The following is a 21737-nucleotide window of genomic DNA, read 5'->3' as shown; positions in this document are numbered from 1 at the left end:
GTGAATGTACTTCCTCTTCATGCACAACCAGGGGGAAGGTTGTACATCCACACAAACACAGGCCAGGTGCTATGTGTGCTTCTCTGGCTGCCAAACGGATTGACTCCATCGGTGCTCGCGCCCAGCACGATGTTCCTTGGACCGTCCCCAAATTCTGGGTGTTCGAAGTTCAACGCTTGCCACTGGCTCGCATCCTTAGGGTGACTCAGCATCTTGTCTTTTTATTTATCTCCGGATCATTTCCGTCATCTTCTCGCTTCTTCTCCTCCCTATCCGCGTGCCAACGCAGGAGCTTTGCTAGCTTAGGCTCCGTGAAATACCGTTGCAGACGAGGAGTGATCGGAAAGTACCACACCACTTTTCGAGGAGCTTTCTTCCTCTTCTTGTATCGAGTGACGCCGCACACCGGACATATGGTAGACTCCGCGTGCTCGTCCCGATAAATGATGCAATTGTTCATGCACACATGGTATTTCACGTGCGGTAAATCCAGAGGACACATGATTTTCTTCGCCTCCTCGAAACTGGTCGGGCACTTGTTCCCCTTGGGAAGACGTTCGTGCCAGAATGACATGTTCTTGTCGAAGCATGCGTCGGTCATTTTGTTTACCTTCATCTCCAGAGCCATGAGCGTCACTTTCAGGCGGGTATCCTCAGGCCTGCATCCTTCATACAATGGAGTAACCGCGTCTATCTCCAGTTGATCCAGCTTGGCTTTCTCTCGGGCGGCAGCTCTTGCGTTATCCGTCTGCTTGAGAAGCAGCTCTTGAATATGAGGGTCCTGCACCCAGCCCATCGATGGTCCATTGTCGTCTGCTCCGGCATCTTCATCTTCATGATCATGCCCTTCGTCTTGATCTTCCTCATCATCATGTCCAGCATCTTCTACATGATGACTGTGTACAGCATCACCGTCGTGATCATGTCCTGGAGATTCTTCGTCTTCTCGCCCGCCCTCGCCGCGCTGGTTGTCTTGCTGCCCTTCCTCATTTCTTGCCCGACCCCCATGGACGACTTCATAGTCATCTTCATCACCTTGCCACCGATAGCCATCCATGAAACCACGCAAGAGTAGTTGGTCCCGCACCTGTCCGGAATCCGGGTCCTCAATAAGGCTCTTCAGCTTGCATCTTCGACACGGACACCTTATCTCCGTCTCGTTCTTTTGAAGCATCTCGGCCTTCTCGGAGCTCAAAAACCTATTCATGATGCCTTCGGTCATCGTGCGGACCATGGTCGCCTGCGGGGTAGAGCAAAACAATATTTTAGAACCAAGAAAAATTTTGGCATGACTTTGCCTAAAAATAGGACCAAAAAGAATGTATAGTGCCAAATTCTCGCCGAAACGGAAATGAATCAACATTCCAGCAAAATATTGGCAACTATCGCATTTCAAATACTGGTACCTGCAAACACAATCATATATGCAACACCACAAACATATGCAACACCACAAACATACGAAGATCTAGCTAGGCCATAAAAAGTGCATGTGCACGTTGTTGGAGGGAGAAAAAAGTAGATCTACAACATAAAGAAAGCTTTCCCCTTACTTACCTATCAAAAAAAAGGTAATTTAACCACTAAATTTGGGTGAATATATGGTGCAAATGAGGTGAGGAGGAGGAGGCAGCCGAGACAAGCTTGGAGGAGGAGGTGGAGAGAATGAAGTGGGGAAAGTGAGTGTGGTAGGTGGCTGTCCAAAGTATCTAGCTGGTCTCAGGTTACTAATGGCGCACCACCTAAAAATGCACCATTAGTACCAGTTAGGGGTGCGCCATTACTAGTTTTGCAAAAAAATATAATTGTTAGTAGTGGCGCACCATGGTTGTGGTGCGCCATTACTAGTTTGAACTAGTAATGGCGCACTTCACATAGGTGCGCCATTACTAGTTTTGAAAAAAAGTAAAAAAAATTGTAAGTAGTGGCGCACAGAGTGTGTGGTGCGCCATTACTAGTTAAAACTAGTAATGGCGCACTGTGCCCTGGTGCGCCATTAATAGTTTTGGAAAAAAATTGCTAGTAATGGCGCACCGTGTGTCTGGTGCGCCATTAGTAAAGAGGACACTAATGGCGCACCTGTATCTGGTGCGCCACTGCTATATAGCAGTGGAACACCACATACATGGTGCGCCATTAATGTCCATATTATATATAGACCTTTTCCTAGTAGTGGCCGGTTCAGCCGCGCCCGATGGACCCGCCTCGACAGAATAATGTCCTGTCAAAGCACCGCCACAGATGGACCCGATGTTCATGCTCACGGAAACTTTGCGAATCTTGATTACAGCAACTTTTCAACAAAAATAATTATCCCCTTGTACAATTCCATTGTATTATAAAAATAATATGCCAAGGTTTGCCTTTAGGATGTTTACAATGCTTGTTGGTTTGTGCGGTGCAGGACAGAAACTTTGGCTGTAGTGCGCGATTTTACATTTTTTTACTAGAACGTCAAATGGTTCTGAAACTTTTTGCACTGTATTTCTATACAAATTGTTTATTTCTCCTAATTTTGGCAGAATTTGTGAAGTACCAGAAGTATGGTTAATGTTCAGATTATTACAGACTGTTCTATTTTATACAGATTCTACTTTTGATGCATAGTTTCCTTGTTTTGATGAAACTATCGATTTATATCAGTGGATTAAGCCATGAAAAAGTTATATTACAGTAGCTACAATGCCAAAACAAAATATGAATTGGTTTCAACAGTACTTAGAGTAGTGATTTGCTTTATTATACTAACGGATCTTATCGAGTTTTCTGTTGAAGTTTTGTGTGGATGAAGTGTTCGATGATCGAGAAGGTCTCGATCTGAGGAGAAGAAGGAGAGGCAAGAGCTCAAGCTTGGGGATGCCCAAGGCACCCCAAGTAAATATTCAAGGAGACTCAAGCGTCTAAGCTTGGGGATGCCCCGGAAGGCATCCCATCTTTCTTCAACAAGTATCGGTATGTTTTCGGATTCGTTTCGTTCATGCGATATGTGCAAATCTTGGAGCGCCTTTTGCATTTAGTTTTCATTTTTCTTTCATGCACCATGCTGGTATGAGATAGTCCTTGGTTGACTTATAGAATACTCTTTGCACTTCACTTAAATCTTTTGAGTATGGCTTTATAGAATGCTTCATGTGCTTCACTTATATCATTTGAAGTTTGGATTGCCTGTCTCTCTTCACATAGAAAACCGCCATTTGTAGAATGCTCTTTTGCTTCACTTATATTTGTTAGAGCGTGGGCATATCTTTTGTAGAAAGAATTGAACTCTCTTGCTTCACTTATATCTATTTAGAGAGATGACAGGAATTGGTCATTCACATGGTTAGTCATAAAATCCTACATAAAACTTGTAGATCAATGAATATGATATGTTTGATTCCTTGCAATAGTTTTGCGATATAAAGGTGGTGATATTAGAGTCGTGCTAGTTGAGTAATTGTGAAATTGAGAAATACTTGTGTTGAGGTTTGCAAGTCCCGTAGCATGCACGTATGGTGAACCGTTATGTAACGAAGTTGGAGCATGAGGTATTTATTGATTGTCTTCCTTATGAGTGGCGGTCGGGGATGAGCGATGGTCTTTTCCTACCAATCTATCCCCCTAGGGGCATCCGTAGTAGTACTTTGCTTCGAGGGCTAATAAACTTTTACAATAAGTATATGAGTTCTTTATGACTAATGTGAGTCCATGGATTATACGCACTCTCACCCTTCCATCATTGCTAGCCTCTTCGGTACCGTGCATTGCCCTTTCTCACCTCGAGAGTTGGTGCAAACTTCGACGGTGCATCCAAACCCCGTGATATGATACGCTCTGTCACACATAAACCTCCTTATATCTTCCTCAAAAGAGCCACCATACCTACCTATCATGGCATTTCCATAGCCATTCCGAGATATATTGCCATGCAACTTCCATCATCATCATATACATGACTTGAGAATTTATTAGAGCATTTCCCGCCAAAAAAAAGAGAGGCCAAAGAAGCCTAAATAAAAAAAGGGGGGCCAAAGAAGCCCGCCAAAAAAAGAAGAAGGGGGCAATGTTGCTATCCTATTACCACACTTGTGCTTCAAAGTAGCACCATGTTCTTCATATAAAGAGTCTCTTGAGTTATCACTTTCATATACTAGTGGGAATTTTCATTATAGAACTTGGCTTGTATATTCCAACGATGGGCTTCCTCAAATGCCCTAGGTCTTCATGAGCAAGCAAGTTGGATGCACACCCACTTAGTTTCAGTTTAAGCTTTCATATACTTATAGCTCTAGTGCATCCGTTGCATGGCAATCCCTACTCCTCACATTGACATCAATTGATGGGCATCTCCATAGCCCGTTGATTAGCCGCGTCAATGTGAGACTTTCTCCTTTTTGTCTTCTCCACACAACCTCCATCATCATATGCTATTCCACCTATAGTGCTATGTCCATGGTTTGCGCTCATGTATTGCGTGAGGGTTGAAAAGGCTGAAGTGCGTTAAAAAGTATGAACCAATTGCTCGGCTTGTCATCGGGGTTGTGCATGATTTGAATGCTTTGTGTGGTGAAGATGGAGCATAGCGAGGCGGGGCGAGGCGGGCGCGGTCGGGCCCGGCGCGGGCCGGCCGTGGGCCTCGCAGGCCGCGGCGGCGGGGAGGAGAGAGAGGAGGCACGGGGAACACGTGGCGGCAGCGGATTGGTTGGAGGGCGGCGGCGGACATGTCCGGTGCAGGGGATTTTGTCCGGTGGCGCGAGGTGGAAGGAGGCTAGGGTTTGCACCGCGAAATTCGGGGGAGAGGGCATGTATATAGCTAGAGGGAGCTAGGAGAGTCCAAATGAGGTGCGGTTTTCGCGCACACGATCGTGATCGAACGACCGAGAGCATGGAGGGGTGTTTGCTGGGTTAGTGGGCTGTGGTGAAGGGGTGCTGAGCTGCAAAGAGAGAGGGGTTTCGGCCTACGCGGTCAACCGTTGGGGCATCAAACGACCTCCAAATGGAACGAAATTTGACGGGCGGTCTGTCGGTGCTATACCAAGGCCACTCGGCAAATCTCGGCCCATTCCGAGAACTTTTTTCTCCCACTCATGAAACAAGGTCTGAGAGGGGCGACGGGCGCGGGCGAGAGTGTCGGATCGCGAAACGGACAACGGGGAAAAAGACCGAATGCAAGTTTTGAAAAACATGATGATGCAATGCATATGATGACATGGCAAAATGCATCACGCAAGCAAATGACAAGGCAAGGACGGCGAATAACTGGCAGACACCTGGCGCATCGGATCCGGGGCGTTACAATGTGTTGCCATCCTATGATGTCTGAGTAGATTTTCGTTGTCCTATCGGTGGTTGATGAATTGCTATGATTGATTTAATTTGCTTGTGGTTATGTTGCTGTCCTTTGGTGCCCATCATATGAGCGCGCGCATGGATCACACCATAGGGTTAGTTGTATGTTGATAGGACTATGTATTGGAGGGCAAGAGTGACAGAAGCTTCTACCTAGCATAGAAATTGATGCATATGGGATTGAAGGGGGACCAATATATCTTAATGCTATGGTTGGGTTTTACCTTAATGAACGTTAGTAGTTGCGGATGCTTGCTAATAGTTCCAATCATAAGTGCATAGAATTCCAAGTCAGGGATGACATGCTAGCAGTGGCCTCTCCCACATAAAACTTGCTATCGGTCTAGTAAAGTAGCCAATTGCTTAGGGACAATTTCGCAACTCCTACCACCACTTTTCCACACTCGCTATACTAACTTTATTGTTTCTTTATCTAAACAGCCCCTGGTTTTTATTTATGTCCTCTTTATTATCTTGCAAACCTATCCAACAACACCTACAAAGTACTTCTAGTTTCATACTTGTTCTAGGTAAACGTTAAACGTGCGTAGAGTTGTATCGATGGTCGATAGAACTTGAGGGAATATTTGTTCTACCTTTAGCTCCTCGTTGGGTTCGACACTCTTACTTATCGAAAGAGTCTACAATTGATCCCCTATACTTGTGGGCTATCAAGACCTTTTTCTGGCGCCGTTGCCGGGGAGTCATAGCGTGGGGTGAATATTCTCGTGTGTGCTTGTTTGCTTTATCACTAAGTAGATTTTATTTGTTGTTCTAAGTTGTTCTCTATCTTTAGTTATGGATATGGAACACGAAATACCAAAAAAATTAGGTGTACTTGCTACTCATGGAGATGGGGAACCTCCTAAAACCCTCGATGATCATTATGTGAAAAATATTATGTACTACTTTGGTAATCCTGAGAAAACCTCATTCAATTATGTAATGGGAGACATGTTGGACCAACGTGAATACTTTAGGTATTATCTCTTGACTCAAAAAGGGAAACTATTATGGGATCAAATTCATATGTTGAAGTGGTATGGTAGGCAACTATGCTTGAGATATGATTATACTTGTTGCTCTAGGATGAAGGCTCCACACCTTCCCTTTTCATGCAAATTTAATGATAATGAAACCTTAGCTTCTTATGCAAATTTCATATATGAATTTAATGATATGATTACTATGATGTTGAACAAATTGAGGAATTTGTTGCTTTTAAGGGTGCTTATGAAATTGAATCTTTGTTTAAAAAGTATGAAGCTTTTGATGACGATGTTTATAGGCCTGGATTTTTTTCTATATTGAAATATTGCTATGAGAATTATCAATACAATTCCGATATTGATGCATTTATGGAGAAAGTCTCCGCTGTCCAAGAAGAGACTAATATTTTGCAGGAAACTATGGAAGAAAAAATTACTGAAACTATGAGCTCATTAGATGAAAAAGATGAGGAGGAGAGCGAAGAACAAAAGGAGGAAGAGCGGATTGATCACCCGTGCCCACCTTCTAATGAGAGTAACTCTTCAACTCATACATTGTTTAATTTCCCTTCGTGCTTACCGAAGGATGAATGCTATGATGATTGTTATGATCCCGTTGATTCTCTTGAAATACCCCTTTTTGATGAACTTGATGCTTGCTATGCTTGTGGCCATGATGCCAATATGAATTATGCTTATGGAGATGAACTTGCTATAGTTCCTTATGTTAAACATGAAATTGTTGCTATTGCACCCACACATGATAGTCCTATTATCTTTTTGAATTATCCCGACTACACTATATCGGAGAAGTTTGCACTTATTAAGGATTATATTGATGGGTTGCCTTTTACCGTTGCACATGATGATTTTGATGAATGTAATATGCATGTGCTTGCTGCTCCTACTTGCAATTATTATGAGAGAGGAACTATATCTCCACCTCTCTATGTTTCCCACATGATAAAATTGCAAGAAACTGTTTATACTATGCATTGGCCTTTACTTTGTGTGCATGAATTGTTTTTTTATGACATGCCGATGCATAGGAAGAGAGTTAGACTTCGTCATTACATGATATATGTTACTTTGTGCTCACTACTAAATGCCAAATCATTGCTAATTAAAATTGGCTTTGATATACCTTGGGATCCGGGTGGATCCATTACTTGAGCACTATATGCCTAGCTTAATGGCTTTAAAGAAAGCGCTGCCAGGGAGACAACCCGGAAGTTTTAGAGAGTTATTTATTTTTGTTGAGTGCTTTTATAAAGTTTAAAAACAAAAAAAATAAAGAGGGTAACCTAAAACTTTTTCAAAAAGAAAAGCGAAAGTGAGAAAGACGAGCATTGTTAAAGTGGGAGATAGCCTTGAACTTTGTTCATGCTCACGGAAACTTTGCAAATCTTGATTACAGCAACTTTTCAACAAAAATAATTATCCCCATGTACAATTCCATTGTATTATAAAAATAATGGGCCAAGGTTTGCCTTTAGGATGTTTACAATGCTTGTTGGTTTGTGCGGTGCAGGACAGAAACTTTGGCTGTAGTGCGCGATTTTACATTTTTTTACTGGAACGTCAAATGGTTCTGAAACTTTTTGCACTGTCTTTCTATACAAATAGTTTATTTCTCCTAATTTTGGCAGAATTTGTGAAGTACCAGAAGTATGGTTAATGTTCAGATTATTACAGACTGTTCTGTTTTAGACAGATTCTACTTTTGATGCATAGTTTGCTTGTTTTGATGAAACTATCGATTTATATCAGCGGATTAAGCCATGAAAAATTTATATTACAGTAGCTACAATGCCAAAACAAAATATGAATTGGTTTGCAACAGTACTTAGAGTAGTGATTTGCTTAATTATACTAACGGATCTTATCGAGTTTTCTGTTGAAGTTTTGTGTGGATGAAGTGTTCGATGATCGAGAAGGTCTCGATGTGAGGAGAAGAAGGAGAGGCAAGAGCTCAAGCTTGGGGATTCCCAAGGCACACCAAGTAAATATTCAAGGAGACTCAAGCGTCTAAGCTTCGGGATGCCCCGGAAGGCATCCCATCTTTCTTCAACACGTATCGGTATGTTTTCGTATTCGTTTCGTTCATGCGATATGTGCAAATCTTGGAGCGTCTTTTGCATTTAGTTTTCATTTTTCTTTCATGCACCGTGCTGGTATGAGATAGTCCTTGGTTGACTTATAGAATACTCTTCGCACTTCACTTAAATCTTTTGAGTATGGCTTTATAGAATGATTCATGTGCTTCACTTATACCATTTGAAGTCTGGATTGCCTGTCTCTCTTCACATAGAAAACCGCCATTTGTAGAATGCTCTTTTGCTTCACTTATATTTGTTAGAGCATGGGCATATCTTTTGTAGAAAGAATTAAACTCTCTTGCTTCACTTATATCTATTTTGAGAGATGACAGGAATTGGTCATTCACATGGTTAGTCATAAAATCCTACATAAAACTTGTAGATCACTGAATATGATATGTTTGATTCCTTGCAATAGTTTTGCGATATAAAGGTGGTGATATTAGAGTCGTGCTAGTTGAGTAATTGTGAAATTGAGAAATACTTGTGTTGAGGTTTGCAAGTCCCGTAGCATGCACGTATGGTGAACCGTTATGTAACGAAGTTGGAGCATGTGGTATTTATTGATTGTCTTCCTTATGAGTGGCGGTCGGGGACGAGCGATGGTCTTTTCCTACCAATCTATCCCCCTAGGGGCATGCGTAGTAGTACTCTGCTTCGAGGGCTAATAAACTTTTACAATAAGTATATGAGTTCTTTATGACTAATGTGAGTCCATGGATTATACGCATTCTCACCCTTCCATCATTGCTAGCCTCTTCGGTACCGTGCATTGCCCTTTCTCACCTCGAGAGTTGGTGCAAACTTCGCCGGTGCATCCAAACCCCGTGATATGATACGCTCTGTCACACATAAACCTCCTTATATCTTCCTCAAAAGAGCCACCATACCTACCTATCATGGCATTTCCATAGCCATTCCAAGATATATTGCCATGCAACTTCCATCATCATCATATACATGACTTGAGCATTTATTGTCATATTTCTTTGCATGATCGTAAGATAGCTAGCATGATGTTTTCATGGCTTGTCCGTTTTTTGATGTCATTGCTATGCTAGATCATTGCGCATCCCGGTACACCGCCGGAGGCATTCATATAGAGTCATATCTTCGTTCTAGTATCGAGTTGTAATATTGAGTTGTAAGTAAATAAAAGTGTGATGATCATCATTATTAGAGCATTGCCCGCCAAAAAAAAGAGGCCAAAGAAGCCTAAATAAAAAAAGGGGGCCAAAGAAGCCCGCTAGAAAAAGAAGAAGAAGGGGGCAATGTTACTATCCTTTTACCACACTTGTGCTTCAAAGTAGCACCATGTTCTTCATATAGAGAGTCTCTTGAGTTATCACTTTCATATACTAGTGGGAATTTTCATTATAGAACTTGGCTTGTATATTCCAACGATGGGCTTCCTCAAATGCCCTAGGTCTTCATGACCAAGCAAGTTGGATGCACACCCACTTAGTTTCAGTTTGAGCTTTCGTATACTTATAGCTCTAGTGCATCCGTTGCATGGCAATCCCTACTCCTCACATTGACATCAATTGATGGGCATGTCCATAGCCCGTTGATTAGTCGCGTCAATGTGAGACTTTCTCCTTTTTGTCTTCTCCACACAACCTCCATCATCATATGCTATTCCACCTATAGTGCTATGTCCATGGCTTGCGCTCATGTATTGGGTGAGGGTTGAAAAGGCTGAAGTGCGTTAAAAAGTATGAACCAATTGCTCGGCTTGTCATCGGGGTTGTGCATGATTTGAATGCTTTGTGTGGTGAAGATGGAGCATAGCCAGACTATATGATTTTGTAGGGATGAGCTTTCTTTGGATATGTTATTTCAATAAGACATAATTGCTTGGTTGGTATGCTTGAAGTATTATTGTTTTTATTTCAAAGGATAGACTATTGCTTTGAATCACTCGTGTATTAATATTCATGCCATGATTAGATTATGTGATCAAGATTATGCTAGGTGGCATTCCACATCAAAAATTATCTTTTTTATCATTTACCTACTCGAGGACGAGCAGGAATTAAGCTTGGGGATGCTGATATGTCTACGTGGTATCTATAATTTTTGATTGTTCCATGCCAATATTCTACAACTTTCATATACTTTTGGTAACTTTTTATACTATTTTTGGGACTAACATATTGATCCAGTGCCAGTTCCTGTTTGTTGCATATTTTTTGTTTCGCAGAAAATCCATATCAAACGGAGTCCAAACGGGATAAAAACTGACGGAGATTGTTTTGGAATATATGTGATTTTTAGGAAGAAGAATCAACGTGATACGATGCCCGAGGGGGCCACGAGGCAGGGGGGCGCCCCAGGGGGTTAGGCACGCCATGGACCCTCGCGGCCACCCCATAAGGCGGTTGGAGACCTTCTTTCGTCGCAAGAAAGCTAATTTCCGAATAGAGATCGTGTCCAAAATTCAGCCCAATCAGAGTTACGGATCTCCGGTTATAAAAGAAACGGTGAAAGGCCAGATCTGAGAACGCAAAAACAGAGAGAGACGGAGAGACAGATCCAATCTCGGAGGGGCTATCGCCCCTCCCACGCCATGGAGACCATGGAACAGAGGGGAAACCCTTCTCCCATCTAGGGAGAAGGTCAAGGAAGAAGAAGAAGGAGGGGTGCTCTCTCCCCCTCGCTTCCGATGGCGCCGGAACGCCGCCGGGGCCATCATCATCACCGCGATCTTCACCAACACCTCCGCCATCTTCACCAACATCTACATCACCTTCCCCCCTCTATCTACAGCGGTCCACTCTCCCGCAACCCGCTATACCCTCTACTTGAACATGGTGCTTTATGCTTCATATTATTATCCAATGATGTGTTGCCATCCTATGATGTCTGAGTAGATTTTCATTGTCCTATCGGTGGTTGATGAATTGCTATGATTGATTTAATTTGCTTGTGGTTATGTTGCTGTCCTTTGGTGCCCATCATATGAGCGCGCACGTGGGTCACACCATAGGGTTAGTTGTATGTTGATAGGACTATGTATTAGAGGGCAAGAGTGACAGAAGCTTCTACCTAGCATAGAAATTGATGCATACGGGATTGAAGGGGGACCAATATATCTTAATGCTATGGTTCGGTTTTACCTTAATGAACGTTAGTAGTTGTGGATGCTTGCTAATAGTTCCAATCATAAGTGCATAGAATTCCAAGTCAGGGATGACATGCTAGCAGTGGCCTCTCCCACATAAAACTTGCTATCGGTCTAGTAAAGTAGTCAATTGCTTAGGGACAATTTCGCAAGTCCTTCCACCACTTTTCCACACTCGCTATACTAACTTTATTGTGTCTTTATCTAAACAGCCCCTAGTTTTTATTTATGTCCTCTTTATTATCTTGCAAACCTGTCCAACAACACCTACAAAGTACTTCTAGTTTCATACTTGTTCTAGGTAAACGTTAAGCGTGCGTAGAGTTGTATCGGTGGTCGATAGAACTTGAGGGAATATTTGTTCTACCTTTAGCTCCTCGTTGGGTTCGACACTCTTACTTATCGAAAGAGGCTACAATTGATCCCCTATACTTGTGGGTTATCAGGTGCGTGTGAAGAACTCTCTCTCCCTAGTCTGCCTACTCAACGATTCCACGGCCAAGCTCGACGAACCCAAAGAACAAGAGACATGGCAGTTTATCCTGGTCCGGGCCACCTTGCGGTGTTATACCCTACTCTAGGTTTGTGGTGGATTGCCTCAAGGGGCTGAGGATGAACTAGTACAGTGGTCAAACAGCCTCAGGAGGTGAGGTGTTCTTGAGCTCAGTGAACTTGTGAGGTGGTTCAGATGGAATGGATCCCCCCTCTATGGTAGTGGCTAAGTCCTATTTATAGTGGCCTTGGTCCTCTTCCCAAATGTAGGCGGGAAGGGATCCCACAACGACCAAATTTGAAGGGAGACAACTAGTACAAGCTATCCTGATAAAAGTAGTATTCGCCTGCAAAAGGCTCTGGTGGTGACGCCGCGGTGGGCTCCACGATGACCTCCATCCTGCCGTCCTGGCGGTCTTGGTCTTGTTGCACCGATATGGAAACCTTTGCTTGATTCCTTGGGACCCCGCGCCTGCGCTTGCCTCCTTAGCACCAAAGAGGAAACTGGTACACTGCGCCCGCTGGCGCCCGCCTGGCCTTGGTCATCATGGCTCACGTCATATGAACCTCGCGAGGTGCACCTTGCATAGATAGCTCCGCTCCTCGGGAGCCAGCCTAGTGAGGCAGCCCCTAGGGAGGTCATGGCATCGTCCGCCTCGCGAGGCCACGGCGAGGGTTGCAGCATGCTCGCGGGGACGGCCACGTCCTCGCTTCGGTGCCGGGGAGCTGGGCCCCTCGCGAGGGGCCTTGCCCTTCTCCGCAGTAGAGAACCTATTCGACGGCGCCATTGCAACTGGTGGTGGAGCGAGGAGGAAGAAGCAAACAAGCAAAGAAGATATGGGCGACGGGGGCTCCGCCCCCCTCCCCATTTATAGCAAAAGAAGGCCAACCGGCGCCTCCCACGATCGCAGGTAATGATGGTTTTCCTTGCATGTCGCGGGGACTTGTCAAGTCGTGCAGTTGCCGAGGCAGCGTGGGGAAGCGGAGACGCCCACGTCCAATCAACCGCCACGCGTCAACCGAGGCCGCATGCTTTGGGGGCCCGCGGCGCTCCGTACTTGACCCTTGGCTTCGCCGCGAAACCAAGCCCGAGCGCACCTTGGGCCCGGTGGCTACTGTCGGCGTTCTGGGAACGGGGGTCCCCAGACTTGCCTGCCTGCGGCCCACGGCGTGGCTAAGTCAGCGGGCCGTACGGCCCATCTTCATCAACAAAACATTCAAGACCCTCGCGAGGTGCCAAGCTTCGCGAGGCGGACGATGCAAGACCTCCTCAGGAGTGGCCTAGCCAGGCGGGCTCACGAGGAGCGGAGATATCAAGGCGGGGAAAACCTCACGAGGCTCTCGTGACGTGAGCCATGATGATCGGCGCCAGGCGGGCGCCAGCGGGCACAGCGTCCTTGTTTCCTCTTTGGTGCTAAGGAGGCCAGCGCAGGCGAGGAGTACCGAGGCATCAGGCAAAGGTTGCCATATCGGTGCAACGAGACCAAGACCAGAAGGACGACAAGACGGAGGTCACCGTGGAGCCCAAGACGGCGTCACCACCAGAGCTTTTCGCAGGCGAAGACCACTTTTGTCAGGATAGCTTGTACTGGTTGTCCCCCTTCAAATTTGCCCGCCGTTGTTGGCTCCCTTCCCGCTCAATATTTGGGAAGAGGACCAGGGCCTATATAAGTAGAGCTAGCTAGCACAGTGGAGGCATTGAGTCCCGACTCACACAAGTTCGGCAAGCACAAGAACACCTCAACCTCAGGAGGCTGTTCTTCCCCTTGTACTGTTCATCATCAGCCCAAGAGGCAATCCACCACCACACACACTGGAGTAGGGTATTACACCACAACGGTGGCCCGAACCAGTATAAATCTCGTGTCTTTCTGTGTTGCGAGTTCGTCGAGTTCGTCTGCGAGATCTTAGCGAGCTAGGGCGTGGATCGGTGGGAGGGAAAGACTTCACGCGCACCCAGAGTTCGAACCTTAAGGGTTTGCTGGAACCCCACATCCGACATTTGGCGCGCCCGGTAGGGGTGCGCCGTAGCTCCTCTCCACCAGCCTGTGCCCCACGCCGCCGCACTTCGCCCCCATGGCAGGTGCCCCGCCATCCACCTCTGCGGCTGGCATCGACAGCGGGGCATCTGGGTACCGAGCCCTGGCCCCCGCCCTGCAACGGGTGCGGTGGCCGACCAAGTTCAAGCCAGAGAGGCCGCCGCGTTACGATGGCGCGGCAGACCCGTCGCCGTTCCTGCTGGCGTACGAGGATGCTGTCCTCGAGGCCGGAGGCGACGACAAGATCATGGCCAACTGGTTCCCCATTGCCCTCGCCGGCGAGCCACGCGCCTGGCTGCTCAACCTCCCTGGATCCACGGTGGCGTCCTGGGGGAGCTCCGCGACCTCTTCGCTGCCCGCTACGCGATGCCGGCGCACCACGCAGTCGCGGCCCTGCTGGGCGGCTCTCAAGCACCGCCTTCAGATCGCCACGTCAAACCGTTCCTCCGTCACATTGGGGCCACCGCCAAGCGCCCGGGGGCTCCGCCGGGTTGGGCTGCGCCGGAGACCGACCTCACTTTCGGCTCAGAAGACCACCCCGACTCCACCGCCGGCTCGGGTGTGCTCCCAATGCCCTGCATGCCCACCATATGCAACGTGGCCATTACGAAGACCCTCATCGACGACGGTGCCGGCCTCAACTTGCTCTCCATAGAAGCCTTCAGCCTTCTTCATGTGTCGCTCGAGCGGCTCAGCCTCACCAAGCCCTTCTCAGGAGTTGGTGGTGGAGCTGCCCACTCTCTGGGGAAGATCCGCCTCCCCGTCACCTTCGGCACACGCGACAACTACCGCACCGAGCTGGTGGACTTCGACATCGCCCGCATCGGTCTCCCGTACAACGCCATCCTCGGATACCCAGCTCTCGCTCAGTTCATGGCGGCGACTCACCCGGCCTACAGCCTCATGAAGATTCCTGGGAGCAAGGGCGTCCTCACCATCAAGGGGGACACTAAGGAGGCCGTGACGGTACTCAGGCTTGCCTTCAAAACCGCGGCGGCAGCACAGCCCGCCGGCGCCGGTACCCCCGAGGCCAAGGAGGCCGCGCCTACCAAGAAGAAGCAGCTGTTCACCCAAGACAAGGCGGAAACCAAGCAGGTGCCGGTCGACGAGGACGGGTCTTCGGGAGCCACCTTTACCATAGGCGCCGGCCTTGAGCCAGGTCAAGAGGAGGCCTTGGTGAGGTTCTTGCGCGCAAACAAGGAGATATTCGCGTGGGAGCCCAATCAGCTGGTAGGGGTCCCGAGGGAGGTGATTCAACATCATCTGAGGGTATGCCCCAACATACGCCCTGTGAAGCAGTGAGCGAGACGGCAGTCCACTGAGAAGCAGGCCTTCATCGTCTAGGAGACGCGCAAGCTGGAGGCGGCAGGTGCCATTCGCGAAGTTCGATATCCCGAATGGCTGGCGAACCCCGTCGTAGTGCCAAAGAAAGGCGGGAAGGAATGGATGTGCGTCGACTTCACCAACCTTAACAAAGCCTGCCCCCAAGATCCGTTCTCGCTCCTACGCATCGACCAGATCGTCGACTCTACCGCCGAGTGCGACCTACTGTGCTTCCTGGATGCATTCTCAGGGTATCATCAAATCAAGATGGCGGTGGAAGATGTGGAGAAGATAGCCTTATTAACACCGTGTGGGGTGTACTGCTACACCTGTATGCCCTTCGGGCTGCGCAACGCGGGCGCGACTTTTCAGCGGCTGATGCACATCGCCCTGGGGTGGCAGCTCTAGGGGTGAAGCGCCTTACCGTCAGAGGCGACTCGCAACTCCTCGTCAACTTCTCCAACAAGGTATACGAGCCAAAGGACGAGCATACGGAGGCATACCTCACGGAGGTGCGCAAGATGGAAAAGCAGTTCTCGGGCCTGGAGCTGCAGCACGTGCCTCGAGGTACCAACAAGGAAGCCGACGACATCGCCATGAGAGCATCCGCGGCAGCCGCAAGAGCCCGGTGTCTTTGAGGAGCGGCTCTTCAAGCCATCAGCTACACCACCACTTTCAAGCATGACTCAGCCTCAGGAGGAGCTCCCACAGCCTCCAGCCACGGGAGCCCCCGCCTGTAGCCCGACCTCAGGAGCTCGGCTGCTCTTGGCGCTAGAGCCCCAGGAGGAATGCTGGATCAAGGAATTCAAGGAGTACCTGATGCAAGGGACGCTGCCGGAGAAGGAAGAGGACGCAGAGCGCGTGGCCAGGCAGGCCACGGCATACTGTATCCAAGACGGCGAGTTGTATAGGAAACGACCGAACGATGTCATGCTGTGTTGCATCTCCAGTGATCAAGGAAGGGAGTTGCTGGTTGACATACACGGTGGGGACTGTGGGCACCATTCGTCGTCATGGACCCTTGTCGGCAAGGTGTTCCGCAATGGATTCTACTGGCCTACGGCACTCAACGACGCAGCCGAGCTGGTGAAGTCCTGCGTAGCTTGCCAATTCCACGCCAAGCAAATTCACCAGCCAGCTCAGGGCCTCCAGACCATCCCGCTCACGTGGCCGCTCGCGGTCTGGGGGCTGGACATCTTAGGCCCGTTCCCTCGGGCGCCAGGGGGCTACCGCTATCTCTACGTCGCCATTGACAAGTTCACCAAGTGGGCGGAAGTGGAAGCCGTCCGTACCATCCCGGCCGGCTCTATTGTCAAGTTCATCAAGGGCCTCATGAGCCGCTTCGGGGTCCCCAACCGCATCATCACAGATAACGGCTCGCAGTTTACTAGTAACCTCTTCAAAACCTACTGTCCTAACCTTGGAACGCAGATCTGCTAAGCTTCGGTAGCGCACCCCAGGAGTAATGGTCAGGCCGAACGCGCCAACGCGGAGGTCCTGAGGGGCCTCAAGACCAGGACCTTCAAGAATAAGATGGAGGCCTGTGGCAGGGGCTAGCACGATGAGCTCCAGTCTGTGCTGTGGTCCATCCGCACCAACGCCACCAAGCTAACGGGCGAGACACCATTCTTCCTCGTCTACGGAGCTGAAGCAGTCCTTCCTCACGAGGTCAAGCATCGCTCCGCACGGGTCCTGGCGTTCGACGAAACGCAGCAGGACGCCACGCGGGGGATGGATCTTGTGCTGGGGGAGGAACGCCGTCGCGAAGCTGCATTGAGGGTGGCAAGGTACCAACAAGCGCTGCGGCGATACCACTGCTGCAACGTCCGCTCCAGGGCGCTCGAGGTGGGCGACCTCGTCCTGAGGTGGGTCCTCTCCAGGGAAGGGCTGCAAAAGCTCTCGCCCATGTGGGAGGGCCCGTTCAGGGTCGTCCATGTCTCCAGGCCTGGTGCAACGCGCCTGGAGACACAGGACGGGATACCCATCCAGAACGCCTGGAACATCCAGCACCTCCGGAAGTTCTACCCATGAAGCAAGGCCCAGAGCCTGTGTAGAAAGGCCCAGAGCCTGTAAAGAAGGCCCGGTGCGTGTGAAGAATTGCCGCCCGTGGCACTCTCACGTAATAATGAGTTGGGGCTGTACACTCCCTGGAGTCTCAGGGGTGCCGGCCTCAGGCCCTGGGGCTCCCGCCCACGCCTAATGGCAGCACTTAGCTCCGCGCTGGTGAGAAGACTTGAAGACTAGACTAGGTGCCAGACGCGGCTTTTCATTTGCTTTCCGTGGTTGGCTCACTTTTTCTTAAATCAAAATTCGCCTTTGGTGTTCCTTGCTAATTCGGTTCCCTCGCCTCTTACTGCATTTTTCGACTCTGGTTCGCTCGTGTTCTCTCTCTCGCATACCTCGCGAGGGGGCCAGGCAGGTGCCCTCGCGAGCATTTCTCTTCTACCTGTCTCGCGAGCATTTCTCCCCCCTTCGCCTTCTCGCGAGCCACCCTTGTGCGAACCCAAAAACTGGCGCATACCTCCTAGTCTGTGCCCCTCGGGTACCGCGATGCAAAGCGCCAGGTCAAGGCTCGGGTGAACGGTGAATCTCTTAGCACACCTTCTAATGAATTTTTGCAGTTCATGAGCAAATAGGTTAAGATGGACACAAGGAAATAAACGCCTCGTAAGGAGGAGGGCGCCCCGAGCACACCAGGTTAAGTTATCTTTGCGCAAAATGGCCACACAACACTGAAACAATAAGCAGAGCGTAATGGTTGATAGGTGATGGTTCGATACATGCCCCTCTGGGCCCATGCTGGTTTCGTTTCGATGCAGGAAGAGAAAGGGAAACATAATAAAAGCGGCGCGCGCCCCAGCAGCAGCCGGCGGCTGCAGGGTCGCGGCGACGTCTCGGGTCTAGTCGGACACCTTTTCGTGCTTCACCGATGCGCGGAGACGAGACGACCCACTACCACCTTCGAAGCGAACGCGGCGGCTGATCAAGGCCGCTGCTGCTGGAACTGTCGCCAAGCGAGGAGTCACCATAGCCAGACGAGGCGCGGCCGGCGGGTTCGTCCTCCTCCTCGTCCCGACCATCGCCAAGGCCGAGCACCTCCTCGCCGTCGTTCACCTTGGGGCAGCATCCGGCGCGACGACCGTCTTCCTCGAACACCCTCACGAAGAGAGTCGCGTCGTCGTCGAACTTGAAGTGGAGGGTGCACCGCCTACCCAGGCCGCGCGCGCGGGCAAACGTCTGCCAACCGCGGGCCAGAGCTGTGTTGCCCGCGACGGAGACCTCGACCGCGACCCAAGAAGCCCGGCTGCAGCAACCATCAACCTGCAACCGAAGCCCGCTGGGACCGGAGGCCGGCAACTCGTTGGCGAAGAAGCGAGGGAGCAGGAGCCAGTTGCCAGCCGGATTCTCCGACCAGACAACAAACTCCGGCAACACCTCTGACGCATGGAACGCGGTCGGGGGGGGGGGGTCGCGCAACCACGGCGTGCCTTCTTTCGTCGACGGGACTGCCGCGACCAGAGCAACTCCTGCCACGCATCACGGCGCCGCCCCGGGAGCTAGGGTGACGGCGAGGGTTGCAGCATGCTCGCGGGGACGGCCACATCCTCGCTTGGGTGCCGGGGAGCTGGGCTCCTCCTGAGGGCCTTGCCCTTCTCCGCAGCAGAGAACCTCTTCGATGGCGCCATTGCAACTGGCGGTGGAGCGAGGAGGAAGAAGCAAACAAGCAAAGAAGATATGGGCGACGGGGGCTCCGCCCCTCCCCATTTATAGCAAAAGAAGGCCAACCGGCGCCTCCCACGATCACAGGTAATGATAGTTTTCCTTGCATGTTGCAGCGACTTGTCAAGTCGTGCAGTTGCCGAGGCAGCGTGGGGAAGCGGAGACGCCCACGTCCAATCAACCGCCACGCGTCAACCAAGGCCGCAGGCTTTGGGGGCCCGCGGCACTCCGTACTTGATCCTTGGGTTCGCCGCGAAGCCAAGCCCGAGCGCACCTTAGGCCCGGTGGCTACTGTCGGCGTTCTGGGAACGGGGGGGCCCAGACTTGCCTACCTGCGGCCCACGACGTGGCTAAGTCAGCGGGCCGTACGGCCCATCTTCATCAACAAAACATTCAAGACCCTCACGAGGGGCCTAGCTTCGCGAGGCGGACGTCGCAAGACCTCCTCAGGAGTGGCCTAGCCAGGCGGGCTCACGAGGAGCGGAGATATCAAGGCGGGGCAAACCTCACGAGGCTCTCGTGATGTGAGCCATGACGATCGGCGCCAGGCAGGCACCAGCGGGCGCAGCATCCTTGTTTCCTCTTTGGTGCTAAGGAGGCCAGCGCAGGCGAGGAGTACCGAGGCATCAGGCAAAGGTTGCCATATCGGTGCAACGATACCAAGACCAGAAGGACGGAGGTCACCGTGGAGCCCAAGACGGCGTCACCACTAGAGCTTTTCGCAGGCGAAGACCACTTTTGTCAGGATAGCTTGTACTGGCTGTCCCCCTTCAAATTTGCCCGCCGTTGTTGGCTCCCTTCCCGCTCAATATTTGGGAAGAGGACCAGGGCCTATATAAGTAGAGCTAGCTACCACAGTAGAGGCACCGAGTCCTGACTCACACAAGTTCGGCAAGCACAAGAACACCTCAACCTCAGGAGGCTGTTCTTCCCCTTGTATTGTTCATCATCAACCCAAGAGGCAATCCACCACCACACACACTGGAGTAGGGTATTACACCACCACGGTGGCTCGAACCAGTATAAATCTCGCGTCTTTCTGTGTTGCGAGTTTGTCGAGTTCGTCCGCGAGATCTTAGCGAGCTAGGGCGTGGATCGGTAGGAGCGAAAGACTTCGCGCGCACCCCAGAGTTCAAACCTTAAGGGTTTGTCGGAACCTCACATCCGACATTTGGCGTGCCAGGTAGGGGTGCGCCGGAGCTTCTTCCTCTACAATCCACTTGCCGACGCTCCACGGTCAAGATGTCCGGCGACCCAAGAGCTGACTCCGGCCGCTGGGCAGCCTGGCCGGCCCAGGCGACGACGCCTACTCATGAAGACCTCGACCCCGCGCTCCAGGCAGCGCCGTCCAACGCTGCAGGGCGCGGGCGGCGCGGCCAGGCGTCGTCCACTCTCACTCCACGATAGGTACGAGTTGCTGCAAGGGCGGCAAGCCACGCCGCGGCGACGGCGCCGCACTCGCGGCGGGAGCAGGCAAACATGCGGGCGGCACTCACTGTGGCAAGGGAGCTGCTGCGGTGCCGACTGATGGAGAGCGGCCGGGACGCGCTGCTGGAACGCGTTGCCGAGCTGCTGGACGCGGCGGCCTCGGGAGCGACACCTTTCTGCTATCGGCTCCCTTCTCAGGCCGATACGGGGCCTCATGGCGGGCCTTGCCGCAACCACGCGCCATTGGGCGCGCATGGGGGCTTCGTCAACACCAGCGTGGCCGGCGGCGTCGGGGGCTCTGCCGCCCCCATACCGCCCGCGACAAGCACGGGCACAAGCGTCGCCCCCCATGGTCCCGGCGAGATGCCACGCTACTATCCTCAGGATGCCACGCTGCCCGGGCAACATGGAGTATGGGGCACTACGGCGAGGTGTTCGGGGTAACAGCCCCGGAAGCCTACGTGCCCCGCATGATGGACCAGGAGTACACACCGGAGGACGACCCCGGCTCGTTCGTTGGAGAAGATTGGGAAGAAGGGGCGCTAGGAGTCGAAGCCTTCTAGGAGCCGCCGGGGAACCACCACGACCGCGTGTGCAACGACCACTACAGGGTACCCCTAATCCCTCAGGAGCAAGCTTACGCTAACCATGAGTTGCAGGAGGAACAAATCACCACAACGGCCGGCGGCGGCGGCCTCCCTGCCAGCAGGGGGTCGCGTTGGGGGCTGCAGGAGAGGGATCGGGAGCCTGGCCCCTCCCCACGGCATGCGAAGCCAGGGGACACCCGGAGGTAGGCCCTCTGCCGGGGAGGCCTCGACGACCCTTCCCCCGGCAGAGGACATGTGGTCGCCGAGGGCACCGCTGGCGTCCCCTTTCCCCCCTTTGTGTCGTCCAGGTTGCCGGTCGGCTCAAAGGTGGTCGAGGGTGGCGCAAGGCGGGGCCCTCGTCTGGCGATATGAAGCAAGGCCGGTACCTGTGAAGAAGGCCCAGTGCCTGTGAAGCTCGCCGCCCGTGACACTCTCACGTAATAATGAGTTGGGGCTGTACACGTCCCGGAGTCTCAGGGGTGCCTGCCTCAGGCCCTGGGGCTCCCTCCCACGCCTAGTGGCAGCACTTAGCTCCGCGCTGGTGAGAAGACTTGAAGACCAGAAGACTAGACTAGGTGCCGGACGCGGCCATTTGCTTTGGATCTCTC

The sequence above is a fragment of the Aegilops tauschii genome, chromosome 2 (assembly GCF_002575655.3).
Source record: "Aegilops tauschii subsp. strangulata cultivar AL8/78 chromosome 2, Aet v6.0, whole genome shotgun sequence".
Lineage (NCBI taxonomy): Eukaryota > Viridiplantae > Streptophyta > Magnoliopsida > Poales > Poaceae > Aegilops > Aegilops tauschii.
Note: the sequence above shows the minus strand (reverse complement) of the source record.